This window comes from Hippoglossus hippoglossus, chromosome 16 (assembly GCF_009819705.1).
Source record: "Hippoglossus hippoglossus isolate fHipHip1 chromosome 16, fHipHip1.pri, whole genome shotgun sequence".
In the NCBI taxonomy this organism is placed as follows: Eukaryota; Metazoa; Chordata; class Actinopteri; order Pleuronectiformes; family Pleuronectidae; genus Hippoglossus; species Hippoglossus hippoglossus.
The window spans coordinates 19,577,933-19,592,761 of record NC_047166.1 but is presented as its reverse complement, the minus strand read 5'-3'; the positions used below and the strand labels follow the sequence as shown (position 1 = coordinate 19,592,761).

At 40.4% G+C, this 14,829-nt stretch overlaps 1 long non-coding RNA gene across 1 annotated transcript; it reads right to left on the bottom strand.

Annotated features, from left to right (window-relative positions):
- Nucleotides 1–9,970: 9,970 nt before the first annotated feature.
- Nucleotides 9,971–14,301, bottom strand: LOC117776967. Its single transcript, XR_004616523.1, has 3 exons — nt 14,177–14,301; nt 10,247–10,342; nt 9,971–10,136 (listed from the first exon to the last, which is right to left on the bottom strand). It is a non-coding gene; the product is annotated as an uncharacterized LOC117776967 (long non-coding RNA).
- Between the last annotated feature and the right edge of the window lie 528 nt (nt 14,302–14,829).

Genomic DNA, 14,829 nt, shown 5'->3' with positions numbered 1-14,829 from the left:
TATGGAGTCAAGATTCAAATTGTTGGCTATTGGAGTTGTTCAAGTTCTTTCATTTTCATAATCAGCCTCATCCAACCTCATCTTCTGCTCCATCAGGGGTAATGAGCTACTGCCGCTGGAGGCAGCAGGAGGGAGAGGAGCCATGGAAGGAGGAGCAGCTGGAAGAGGAAGAGCAGCAGGAGCAGGGTCTTGATTTACCCTCAGAGAGAGAGAGAGAGAGAGAGAGAGAGAGAGAGAGAGAGCGAGAGAGAGAGAGAGAGAGAGAGAGAGAGAGAGAGATAGCATCAGTTAAACATTTCCTATTAATCTGTGAGCATTTATATTTCATGGGGGGCTGTTGCTTGCTATGGCCTTCTGCTACTTGATGGCTTTGATTTAAAATCACAACAAAATGCTTTAGTCAGGATTGCAATCATCACGTGAACATACCAGTACCCACGCACCTCCATAAGTAATTGCATTGTAGGATCAACAAAAACATAATCATTATAATCAACCTATCAGATCTGTCTGTATTACATAATATTTTTAATAAAAACCTTTATGTTTATTAAATTTGCTTTCATAGAAATAACGACAAAAATCATAGTTGAATTTAACGTTTTGTATGTTATCATGCCTACTTGTTGCTCATTTAGAGGTGCTGCAGTATCTCTACTGAGACTGTACAACCTCTTCTCACAGTATCCAAGTGGGAACGCTGCATTTAAATAAAAACCTATTTCTTCCCATGCTTTGAGTTTTGTTTTGGATGTAGCACCAGTGTCAGATATTTGTTTTCTGGTGTTTTATTTGAAACACCAGATGGGAGCAGCAGCAGGTCTTGTGCCCAGCTGTGGTTTCATGTGTGTTTGGAACAATCCCACTTTGATTGCCATGAAGCTACTTTAATCCATTGTGTTCATTATTTTATATGATACCAGACATTTTGGCTAATAGGCTGCCAATTAGATTATACTCTGTGACATTTGTTTTTATTTTCTTGAGCGAATTGAATTTGTTGTTTGAACAACGGCTAAAATGTTATTATTTCATTAGTTTCATAATCACAGTTTTATTTTACAGTACTGTCTGTATTTATTACTGCACGTGTGTTTTAACTGGCACTAATGTGGTTATTGCAAGCGAGCTCGCCATGAGAACTGATGTCAGTCATAGCAACCGAGCCTAGCTCAAGAGATCTCACCTTTCCTGAGTAAAAGTTGATCTCAGCAGCTTTGAGAAAATCTTTAGGTAGAAACTTTTAGTGGAACTTGGTACAGCTCTTCGTGGTAAGATAAAATGCTTAGTGAAATGTGTTCATGAATTGATTGACAGTTGTGAGCTCCCTGATTTTGTCTTTATCTGATTAATTAGAAGAACAAGCTTACTAATCATTTTGTGACTACCTGCATTTCTGTTTACTGTCTCACAGAAGCACCTGTCTGTACTGCTCCACATTAAGATATGTTGTTGAGCATATTTCAATTTGATAAAGTGCTATGGTCTAAGTAGAAGGTCTAAGAACTATAAATGTGTCAGTTTTGATCTTACAGTGCCTCACATGAAGATAGAAATATTTAATTACAAAAATTATTTTGATATATTTAATATATCAAAATAAGTGAACACTTTGGAATTATCTGCATTTACGTTTACATTTGTCTTAAACTATGATCATATATTTATCTAAGCTACCATTTTGAACAAATACAACCCATTTTAACAAGTAATAGTTTACAATGTATTGTTCTCGTACATACTGAACTCAACACACAAACATTCACAACATAGCTTTGCAAATATCTGACAGATGAACAACAGCTGATGATTTGCATGAAGCTGAGAAGTGTTATAAAGTAATGCGAAGGAATTTAGATATTATATATCAGTCCATAGTCAGACAAATTGTTAATAAATGGAAATGAGCTTCTTCTGGGGCTTCTCACCATGCAAGAGCCCAGTCAGATGCCTCCAAAAGCAAAATACAAAATGTTCAATGAGGTGAAACAGAACCTAAAGGATTATGGGAATGACTAGAGGTGGTTAACAGCCCTGTTCATGAGTCTATAAGAATAAAGGTGCCTGGCTGCATGGAGCATGTGGGGCTGTAGTCTGCTGAAGAGCAACCGGATACTACACAAGAGGGAAAATGTGTTGTGGCCTGAATAAATTAAGACTGAATCGTTTGCAAAATCTTCAGAATTAGTTCAAACTAAGAAACGTACTTCCTTTTGGGGTGAACCAGTCCAAGCACACTTCATCCCAAACATCCTAAAAATTTGTCTGAGCTGAAGCTGTTCTGTAGGAAGATTGATCCACAGGTTCTCCTGGACATTGTTCAGGTCCGATCCACAGCTACTGGAGGAGCTGGTTTGAGGATTGAGCCTGGAGGAACTAAGGCATTCTGGCTTTAAGATTCCTTCAGTAAAAAGTGCATGTCTTAACATCAGTGGGATATTGAGCAGATGTGCCTGATAAGGCCATCTGAGTTATGTTTACCTTGAAATGCAATACATCCTGCTTCCACACAGCAGAGTGACGGTTGTATGTCAGAGGTTAATGGTGTCATTAGCCCTGCAGGAGAGTGAGGGGCCACAGACTTCAGAGGTCAGTCAGTCAGTCTCTGTCTGATACACTGGTCTGAGTAGCAGACCAGTGTATCTGATCAACTTATGAATGAGTGTAGTGGTGAACCAGACCATAGTCTGACCCCTGACGTCTTTGGCTCAAGTGCCAGCTATGGATAAATGTATTTTATTTCATAGTTAGTTTGACATGAAAAGGCTTTAAAAAAAATGTGTTTGTTGCTTACATGATGCAGAAAAAAATAATAATGGCATCTGCCGATTGTGTGATAAATTCCTCAGCTCTCTTTGCATTTTTCAAATTGTCTTGAAAAAGCATGTAAACAGAACCTGCAAAAAAACAGCAAACAATACAAATGAGCTACAATGTTTTTGGGTTGTTTTTGTGCTTTTATTTAGGTACAACCAAGAATTGTTACAGACAGATGGGCGACATTACTGCTCCTGAAAGTGAAGCCAAAACATCTGGATCGGCCCCTGGTGGCTGGCTGCAGTAAAGGTCATAAATCCCACCCCTTCCATGTTAGCAAATTGCACATGAACCAAAACGAAAAGTTAAATTATGATGATGCTGATTTATTTAAGAAACTGATTCATTTATGTTAAGTGTGCTGCAGGGAGGATTCCAGGGTGACTGTCTTCAATCAAAACAACTGCTGACATTAGCTCAGCCCATTGTTAACCTATTTCAGTTGTGCTCAACTTTACCGTGGAAAAAAATACCAAAAGCAGTTTTTCCCTCATTTTGCTTTCTGTTATTTCTTTTCTTTGCCAGCTTAAATAAACTTTCTTCATGTTAGGGTTTTAAGGGCCCTGGGTAGTCAACCCCCCCGTGTACACCCTTATATTAGTAAGGCCTGGCTGCAGACTGTGCTAGTCCATGCTTGTCTGTTGTTGTCTTTCCTCCGATCTGTGTGTGAATGAACAGGTGCTGGAGTCAGTCACTGACACTAGCAGGCTCCGATCACAGCAGAGGGAAGATCCTGTGCCTGAGCAGAAACCAATGCTTTATCAGGACAGGTCATCTCCTGCTGGAGGAAGTCATGTCATCTGATATGTTCTGCCCCAGCCTCCCCTTCACCCCTCCTTTATTTCAACTTCCCTCCCACTGTCCTGTTCCCTCCTTTATCCTTAATGCAGTCACGCATCCTCCCCACCTACCACTCTTCTACTTTACTCAGTTCAAAGGAGCTCGTAGCACACTATTCTGACATGATTTACAGTGAAGACTTCAGACTGTGACCACACAGCTCTGACATACTGACCTGTATGAAGGTAGTATATGATCAAACTTAATCTTTACTACAACTTTTCTGAATACATTGAGCTCTTTTTTCAGGGTTCTATCTAACTAAGGCCTGTTTCATACGATTATTTACTCAGAGGAGATATATTGTGGTAATTTTCAGGTTCATAATATGATAAATGTTCTTCCTCACACAGTATATGGATACTATATTGCGCTGTCCTTGTTTCCTTTGGACTGAAGCAGTGATTTGATAAAAGAGTGTAATTCAAAGTGCAGCTGCGCAGACTCAGGTTACAGCTCAGCATTGGGAGTTGCTCTCTTCACTGTGGATACATGCGCAGGGGAGGAATAATAAGAGTCCCGGGTGGAAGTGAGATCAGACACCAGAGATTCATTGTGCTGCAATCTAACATTTCTTAACACTTGAAAAGCCTTGGCTAGATGGTGTGACTGTGTGAATTTCTAAACCGGAGTATCTCAGTTTTCTCTGATTGCTGTTTGGTTAGATCAACTTCACACAGTCTTGTCCGAGGTTGATAGTTAGTGTATAATGGGATGTCAGCTTGCTGAGGACATCAATACGCTTACTCTCGCCTCAATCCTGGATCTGTAGTAGCATGAGCACAAGTTTTGATTGAACAATGTGTTGTACTCTTGTCCACTGGCCAGAGAGCTGTTAGAAAACCCTCTCCTTGATCAGCACAGTGCTGCTGTAACCCTTTACCACCTGTTCCTCTTTTAGGGGCAGTTTACCTGTGCAGACAGAATTTTGTGACACTGGGACACTTATACAGAATCTTTGAACCTTCCCAGGACCCCTGAGAGACGTGGCTGCCCTGTTTGAGAGGCACACACCGATGTTTGTATAAGAGCATTAACAGGTGGGCAGCAAGCATCAGTCAAGCTTCCCTTTTTACACTTAATTTCTTCCAGTTGCATTTAGAGAGGGGGGGCCTGGCTGCTCACAGCTGTTACACCACTACTGCACACCACACAAACGTAAGTCGCCTGTCCTTGTGTTCCCACACCTCTCACCGGCCTGCACAAATCTCTCACCCGTTTGCCAAAGCCTCTCCTTCCTCTCATCAGGTCTGTGGCAGTAACCCTGGGACTCCTGGATATGCGGTTATCTTTCATCCTGCCACTGCAAAGTCAAGTATATCCCTCTCACATAGCAAGGTGCCGGATGTTCCAGTGCACAGGAGGAATAGGCCTCCATGTGTCAGTGTGTCCCTCACCACCATCACAGCTCCGGAGATGAGACCGCAGGTAGGGTGTTGTGTTAAGAGCTTATAGCTGTAGGCTGAAGATAACTGACTTCCACTGCTGTAATTGCACTCTAATTACACTGCACTTTATTTGTGTGTTAACATGTGTAATTACATATCTGCGCGACCCTTCATATGCTCACATTTGAGGCTCCACAGCTGACCTGGAGAAGGGTACAGAATGAACTGACGGAATACTGGAACTTCTTCTCCCTGCATAGAAGCAGATCCGTGTCTGAGGTAACGCTGATCCTTCGCTGCCAGTCAACTTCCCAGCGTTTTTTGCTGCGCTTACCCTCGAGGCTCAGCTCTCCATGTTACAACACAACAATCATCACTCTGTCAAACGAGAGTCTCAGCCATCAGACTACAGCCTCCACCAACTTCCAAACCTGTTCCTCTGCCTAAAAACTATTTCTACCTCTAGCATTCAATATTTGTGTTGTCCAGCACTGTGTTTACTGATTTTCTAACTTAACAAATAATCATACAAAGTTACGTAATAGATTTTTACTTCAACTGTGGTGTTCAATTTGATGATGTCGTAGGCTGCTTTCAGACATGCACTGGAACTCTAGAGATGCTCCGGACTTTCTGTGGATGGGCTGTATGTGTGAATGGAAATGTCCGAGCGAGAGCCTCCAGATTTTCAGAGAAACCAATTCCAATTCTGAAAATGGCTATTCACACTAATTTGCAGGTACAACAACATTCAAAATCTGTAGCCAATCCCAGTCGATATTGGGTAAGGGTTGGGAGACACGCATGGGCAGTTGGACAGTCAATCATCACAGAGCTGACATGTAGTGACAAACAACTATTCACACTCACGATCACACCTACAGGCAATTTTAGATTCTCCGAGCTGCATGTTTTTGGATTGTGGGAGGAAACCAGAGCACTCAGTGAAAACCCATTCATGCACTGGTAGAACATGCAAACTCCACATAAGAGGCTGTAGGCACATTCAAACCCAGATCCTTCTTGCTGTTAGGCAATAGTAGTACTACTGCAGCATCATGTAGAATGATATATTTTTGAATGACGAATAGGTAAATTGTGTTTTTATTATTATTATATTATTTCTTTTTGAATATTCATTCCTGCCAAAGTCCAGTATAAAACACAATCAGATAAGTGTGAGAAAATCAACAAGTGGTAGATCTTAGTAGTGACCCAATGGTTGATGCCTAATGTGTCGGAAATTCACATGTCTAGCTCTAAAACACTTCTGACTGTCTTTTAAATGAGCTCACCGGCTACAACTGGTCCTCTGAGTTTAATGCGTTGGGGAGTATGCTACCACTGCATATGTAAAAAGATGTTGGATGAAGCTTTTAGTGTCTCAGTGAGTCTGAAAGACATCCGTGATGTCATCGGAGTCAGCGTGGGTTGGGGCTGAGGTCTACAAGTATGAAAATAAAGAAAATCTGGAGGTGTGGAGTTAGTGAGCTTATCATGTCTCTGTAGCTTACTCCTCCTCTCTGCTTGAGGCTAGAGGCTCCTGGCTACATTAGATCCCAATAGTATAACACAAGCAATATCCGAGACAATACTGTTGGCAGTTGAGATGCATTGTGGGTAATGAAAAAGACAGGTTTTGGCAAGTAAAAAGAATGTGTTGAATGAAAAAGATGATATCTCTGATTCTGCAGCATTGATGTTGATCCTTATTTTCATTTAAGTCCAACAATGGAATGTTGGTGGAGCACTCTTAAGTTTTCAGAATCTACTATCTCACAAACATCGTTGGATGAGGCACCTAAAAATCCAACAATCTTTATCAGTGTGAAACATGATCAATATTCGTATGATTAAGTGTCATAACTACAGAGACACAAAGAAGAGAGAGCTCTTAGATATTCTTGTTATCATTCCCATGAGTGTTGCTGCTTGTAAAGGCTGCTGTGTTCTTTACAACCCAAACCAAGAGTAGCTATAGTAACTGCCTCACCAGAAGAGAGACCTAAGTGTTGCATATCAAAGATGAATGTTGTGGACTGTCTCAAAGAGAAAAGACTTTGTTTATCTTGCTATCATTTGATACGGTCCTGCTTTATGCCAGTACAGGTTGAACATACTAAATAGATGGTGTATGTATTGTTGTCAGTACTTTGTTCTGTGAATGATACCATTCAATGCATGTTCCTGTGGGAAATGCTTGTCCTAGAATTAGCTCGGCATTTTGTTTCACTTAATATTGTTTGTAACCTCTCAAACCAGTGTGCATGGCCACTATCAATCAATCAATCAATCAAATTTTAATTGTATAAGCCATATTCACAAATCACGATTTGTCTCATAGGGCTTTAACAAGGTGTGACATCCTCTGCCCTTAACCCTCAACAAGAGTAAGGAAAAACTACAACAAAAAATAACTTTTAACAGGGGAAGAAGAGAGTAGAAACCTCAGAGAGAGCCACATGTGAGGATCCCTCTCCCAGGACGGACAGAAGTGCAATAGATGCCACATGTAATGGAGAACATCAGAAAGAAAAGGGTATTTACAGCATTGATTAGAAGAAACAGTTTGTAGCATTATGGAAGGTAAATTAATTGATGGATTATTGTCAGTAATGGCCGAGTATCTGAGTAGACATATTGTATAACAAGCAGTCTTGTTGTAATCATAGTCCACCGTCAGCAGCCACCACGATCATGATCCACCATCACGATCGGCTGCCACCATAGTCCACAGTCATTGTCCACTGCTGCCATTAGGATCCACCATCAGCTGCCACCTCGATCGTGGTCCACCACCACTATCAGATGCCAGCACGATACAGGATCCGCCATTATTATCATGATCTCTGATTCACGAATCACCATCATAATCCACGATGTGGCCGCAGCCGTGGCCCTGGATCTGCGACCGATAAGGCATCGGGACTCCGGGGAAGAAGTCAAGTCAGTAACATGTATTGATGAGACATTCATTTCTTTGATGTGATAAGGAGGGAGAAGATGAAAGAGAAGCCGGAAAGAGAAGCTCCATGTTTCACTACAAATGCAGTACTCAAATGTAAGGACATTATTGAAATTCATTGTCTCGGTACGCACACATACACATGATGGATAGATGGCGTAAAAGTTGTTTAAATATAAAATAGGAACTCCATACATAGCAGGTGATTTTACTGATTTGTTCCTTGTGGCAGGTTTAGGGTGTATTATAGTATTCGCTGAGCCTGGGGCAGCCCATGGCATAGGCCATACGGGAGCTGCCTAGGGCACAAATGCCAGGGGGGGGTACTGCAAGGTCGGCATTTTTTTTCCACAAGTACTTAATCCCGCTGTGAAAATAGGGTAGTGTCACCTTTTATTTCTGCTGTCACTAACTTAATTTTATGAATCATTATTACAGTTACATTAATAATGATAACATTGTCAACAAAACAACATTCTAATTACAATGATAAACATACTGCGCCCCTCAAAACTGTCAGTTACAAGTTAACATGAAGCAACAAAGGTGTTGTGGACAAAGCAGTCGAGGCACAAAGCACAAGTTTTAAGTTTAAAAAAAAGGTCTGGGTTTATTTCTCCAAAAATGTTTAACAATATACAAACTGAAGAAGTCAACCCAATTAACAGACCTAACAAAATGAGCCATGAGGGCAAGATATATACTAACTGACCAAACCAATAAACAAACACAGGAGAGAACTGTAATGGTTTTGTATTCTGAGTGTGTTTATTTGTCTGCCTCTTTATTAAGAGTGTTTTCTGTTTAATTATTACCTTGTGTTTCTTTTATATCCTTGTGTTTATGTTTGTATATGTGTTGTTTCGGTGTCGCATGTTTCCCCTGTGTTCTGTTTCCTGTTTTATTTTGTAGGCTCTGTTCCTAGTGTGTTTTCTTCACTTCCTGTCTCTGTGATTGTCTGCACCAGTCCTCATGTGTTTCACCTGTGTTCAATTGCCCCTGCCTTCCCTGTGTGTATATAAGTTTCTGTGCTTCCCCTTGTCCTTGTCGGTTCGTTGTCTAAATGTCTGTCTTATGTCCTGTCGTAATCTCCTGTGCTTTTTGTGTCCCTTGTCTCCTGAGCTCCCGTCCTCTACATCTCCTCATAAGCTTCTGGTGTTTTCCCCTGTGTGCTTTTGTTTTTTTCTGTTTTGACATTTCGAGATTCCTTTGTTTGTTGTTTAGTTCCTGTTCGACATTCACCTATTAAAAGGACACTTTTTGTTTAAACTCTGCATCCTGGGTCCATCTGCTTCATCGAACCTGACAAGAACAGAAACAGTAACTAAATCTCAAAGATCCCCCCCCCCTATCCCCCCCTATTTAAACTATCCATTAAAAATAAGATTAACTACATGTGTGATTTATGTTGAAAACAATTATGAAACTGATTTTTTTTTTTTTTTGGAGTGGTGGGTGAAGTGTTTGAGTCAACAAAATACTTGAGGAGTCTCAGGGGTAAATAGTCTTGCAGCCAAATCCAATACAATTGAACTAAGTGGGGACCACTTCTTCAGACGTAAAACCGAAAAAAAACATAACATGCCTCCATACTGCTTGTGTGTCGGTGTCATCGAAGTAGGTATTGTTTATCTCCTATCATCTTGACCACTTTCCTCCAGGCTGAAATGTCTTGGAACCTACTTGATGGATTACTATGAAACTTTGTGCACAGCTTATTGATCCCCGGAAGATTAGTCTTTGGTTATCCCTTCACTCTTGGTCAGCCCAGCCTGTAGTATGGCTATACTCTAACAGACATCATTGTTTATTCACAAAGATCAAGATGGTTTTAACATTGTCCAAGACTGTTTGGTTTTTTAATATAGATATAAATACATTTTTGTTATTTGAATAGTCTTAAAAAATCATATTTTATTGAACATTTAAGCAAATTTATGGAGTGCGTCATATTGACTTTCTGTAGGAACAAACTTTTCTCTTTCCTAAATCACACAGAATTTACAGTAAGTCTGCTACTGTATTTGTTTTGGTTTTTTGTGATCTACCTTTCATCTGGACTCACTGTTACTTGGTGTCTGCGTCCTCACGGACAGGTGGTGGTGTCAGAGGTCATATAACCTGATCTGAAACAAGCAGAGTTTAAGGGCATTACCCAGGCATGTTGAGTTTTGTTCATCGAGTCTAAAATCTCACATTAGTTTCAGGGGTATTTTACTCTCTGTCCAACCTTTACCTTTAAACCCATGATTTGGATTTGAAAAGCAGCAGAAGGATCCTCTTCCAGGTCAGTCAGTCATGTGGCAGATGTTATACGTCATGTCTCCACCTCCTTTGTCTGAGTATCAAATTGAAAGAGGAAAAGATGAACACTTTACACAATAGACTCATTTTGTGATTCTTAAGCTACAGTCTTGGTTGATTACTTTTCGAATGGGGATATCCAATCAGCGAGCATCCAGCCCCTTCAGTAAGATGACCTCAGGATCAAGATGTGTGTCCTCAGACTAAGAGCACACATACAGAGCCAGTATGTATCACCTCTGAAACAGTGGACTTGTTCTTTGTTCCAGTTGGTGCTGACAGGAACATCTGGAATGTTCCTGCAGAGAGATAAGAGGGTGATGTGTACGTCTATTAATAGTAATAGATAAAGAGAAGCTTTAAATATGTAAATACAGGTATTTCACACCTTGGGGCAGTTTAGAGTTGTGAGATCAGCTCAATTTGATGTAATGCTGTGCATTTTATACTCTAAATGGACTTTGTATTTTTGTATTTGTATTGTCAGTGTAATTTGTACCTGATTTGTCCATGTTTTTACCTCCACTAATACGATATTAATCTCATTCTGGGAGGAATGCTACTTTTCTTAATCTCCTGTTTTCACTTCCAGAATGTTTCCTTGTTTGTTCCCTCGTGAGTGTATCAAGCTTCTTCTTCTTTGTTGGAGAATTTATGCTTCTTCCGCTTCTTGACATAAGGCTTACACAGGAATGTTAATGCGATGACAGAGTGACAACACCTGCATGAATAGATGCCGCTCCTTTAGGAAGTTTATAAGATCTGTCACTGCAGAGATTTGGCTGGTTTTGTTTAAGGGCATAATAACATGCCTCCAGTCATTCTACAAATCTGATGCAAAAAAGTTTTCCCACTATCACACTGGGATGACATTTTGCACAGGAATTCACGATTCATGATCCATGCAGGTTGAATAATGCTGAGTTTGGTGATCCCTGAGTATAGCGCCACCATGAGGTAATGAGCTACTACTCAGAAACCACTCTGTGGGATACATCACCTCCGTCAGCGCGAGAAAACAGTGTGTTGACGTAATGAGAGACTTCTTTGTAACTAGTCTGAATGATTTATCACTTTACATTACAGTGGACAAAAAGAGTAAGTGTTGCAGAGTTATTGAGAAATGAGCTCATGTGTCCCACCTGTAATTATCTGCTTCATACTCCAGGTCTGAGTCATTATTGAAATACTTCCAAACAACATATTGACAGATCCTCAGTCATTCCCCACACAAGTTTCTTGTGGCACATCGTAAAGTGTTTCCCATGTATGTGCAGATCCGACAAAAGTCAAATATTCACTTTCCCTTTAGCTTTGTTTTACTTCCATTAACTTTATTTTAAAACATCTGGCTCACCATTAACAGCGTCTGTCGGCAGTTTGATACTGACCAGGTGTACCATGGATTTTTCCCACTGAAAACAGCTTCTGCTGCTACTGTAGAAAGGCCTGATAAGAGCTGTGACACTGAAGCAAACAGTATAATTGAAAAAACTTTTCAATAGAATTGATAAAATATCAATATTTTTGATATTTCATTTGATCATAGAGTTCCTTGGAATCTATGGCTGGGGTATATCCTGAAATGCACTGTGAATTTTGGGGCCATATATACACGTATGTGCCTTTTTTTCAACTTTATCCAAACAATTCAGTTTGCCACAGGTAAACTCAATCTACAATCAAGTTGTAGAAATATTTTTGGATAATTCAAAGAAATGGCATTAAGAAAGGGCATACCTCCGCCGAGGCCAAACAGTCCCTAAATTGAATCGAGCCGCACCAAATTTGACACACCCATAAAGATCAGTTTGTTAGTTTTTTTGAAATTCACAACAATTTTGAAAAAACACCTCTCGCATTGTTAAAGAAAGTGAAAAAAGAAAAAAAAATGGATCTGCCCATGTTCAGGATCTCAACCAAAACGTGATCCTGACCCATAAAGCATCCTTCCACTAAATGATGTGGTCATGTGTTCTGCAGTTCCTGGATAATCCTGCAATCAGATAAATAAACAAATGCAGATGAAAACATAACCTAATTCATCCACAGTTTGGAGACACAACAAAGGGGAATACTTGAGTAAATGAGAGATTTCCCTTTTTTAATATACATTTTTTATTAAGTTTTATTGAGTGTACTATAGATTCCTTTTAAAAAATGATCTACAACATAATAAAATGTGCAAAGAGTGAATACTTTCTGAAGCCAGTGTTCTCATAAGACATTGAAAAAAATATCAGTTTTAGAGTAATGAGTGATTTTTCTAGCTTCCTCGGGACAGACTGAAATGTCTCTGTGTGTCCAGCTCAATATCACTGCTGTAATCAAGGCTCAATTACTGTCAGTCTGTGGTGGAACCACCAGAGCCAGAAGGGACAATGACTGTCTGAGACTTTCAATATGGCCCCTTTAGTCCTGGTCGTCTGTTTGTCTTTACCTGGAACAGAATCAAACTTCATTTTATGTGTTTAATGTTCCCCTCTTTTGGCACGCTCATCAAACGGGTTGCTTTTTGGAGGTAGCTCAGTAGTATTGCGCATGTTTTCCCAGTGAGATAAGCTTTGTTTGTGTGTGTTTACAGACGTGTGTGTTCTCCCTGTTAGGAAGCCAAAGTGACTGTAGTCTCTCAGAGGACCACGCTGATTGCATATGTGGACAGAAAGCAGACGAGGCTGGAGATATACTGTGCAAAGGCTTAACCACGATGCATGTGTGTGTGTTGGTGCTCATGGGGTGTATGCACACGCAGAAGCATGGTGGTGAATGATTGTGGCAAATACCATGGAGGAGTGGAGAGAAATTAACTCAGAGCAGAATTATAGTGCATTACTAAGTCTGGTTGTGCTGCTGACACAACAATTTAATTACTTTGACTAAATGAGTGTCATGGCCGCCTGAATAAAAAAATGTGATGTTCTACTCTGCTAAAACTCTGAACGGTGCCATCTACTTGTAACCACCATGAAATGTCTGGTGGTGTTCAGCAGAACACAAAAAACACAAGTGAAATAAAGTGACATGAAAAGCAAGAGAGGTGCAATCCATACCCTGCATGAAATCAGGGAATGCTTACTTATTACTTTCTAATTACTCCATTTCATAATGATTTCATCATGTCATTTAAACCAGATGATGAAGGATGAGTGGTTAATCTAAATAAGCTGCAGATTGTGTCTCTAATCGTTAGTTAGTTGTATAATTTCCTATAGAATGCAGAGATACCTGGAAAAATGCATTTCGAACTATGCATGATGTCATTTTCTAACTTCTTTGTGAGTTTTCATGACCTCACTTATCACATGACATCATAGGATAGGGAACACATGCTGATCAAAAAGCTTTAGACTCCCTATTAGTTGTAGAGGTACCTCGGAAAATGTATTTTTCAGATCATATGTGTGTTGACCTTTGACCTTGAACTTTCACCGATCAGCTCCACAAGTTAATAATCCAAAGATAAACCCACAACTAATATTCCCACCAGGTTTGGTGAGAATGTGTCTATGCATTGTTGAGTTATTTTGTACACAAACACACACACACAGAGGTGAACACAATTGCCTGCTTTTAGAGTGTAAATAAAATAAAAACTGTTAAACAACAAGTAATGAATAAGCACTAGCAGGGGTCACACTTGTGAATGACATGGATGGCACAGCATTATGCATGCAATGTTATGCAATGATGTGTTTACCCTGTTGCCCTGCATACCAAGCATGCACCCAGACAGGCACACTGTATTGTAATCATTGAAGACAGTGAGATGGCGAGGCTTCATTCCTCCAGCCTCACTGAACGTCAGCAAGCAGAGTAGCAGAGAAAAGTCTTAGATCACTGCACGCTGACATCTCTGACTGACCCGATAGGAATCCACAGATAAGGAAGAAGAGACGCAGCACATGGAGAGGGCCAAACCAAGTGAGTGAGAAACCACAGGAGTGTCGGATTCAGAAAAACAATGCAAACAAGCTGCCCACATTACAGCCTCGCACGTTCTAGATACAACATGTGATGTATGTTTGTTTACGCATACTATTCTTCATGCCACACTCAGATTTTCCTAATCTCTACCCTTGTTGAGATAAGATCCAATGGCAGTCAGAGGATGGTGAATGATTGAGTGTGTGTGTGTGTCTGTGTGTGTGTGTTGGCGAGTAAGTGGACAGCAGAGTGTTGATGGGATCTGTCAGCGTAGCCAGCCGCTGACAGGGAGACAGAGAAACTTGCCCAGTGAGACATGGCTCCTCTGTGTCTCCTCAACTGGAATTCCTGGGAATTCCAGCCAGCTCAGATTGTTATCAGATCCAAAGACACCCTGCCACTCAGCCAAATGTTTTTGTTCTTACAGAGCAAGATAGAATGTGCACCGGAGTTTAGCAAATCACTAACAAATCACACATTAACTGTCCTGATGACTTTTTTTCTCTTAGTTTGACCTAATCAACGATATTTTGATATTTACCAGCACCTGCAACAAGGAAAGTCTTTTATTTCCCTGCTTCCTGTTGGCAG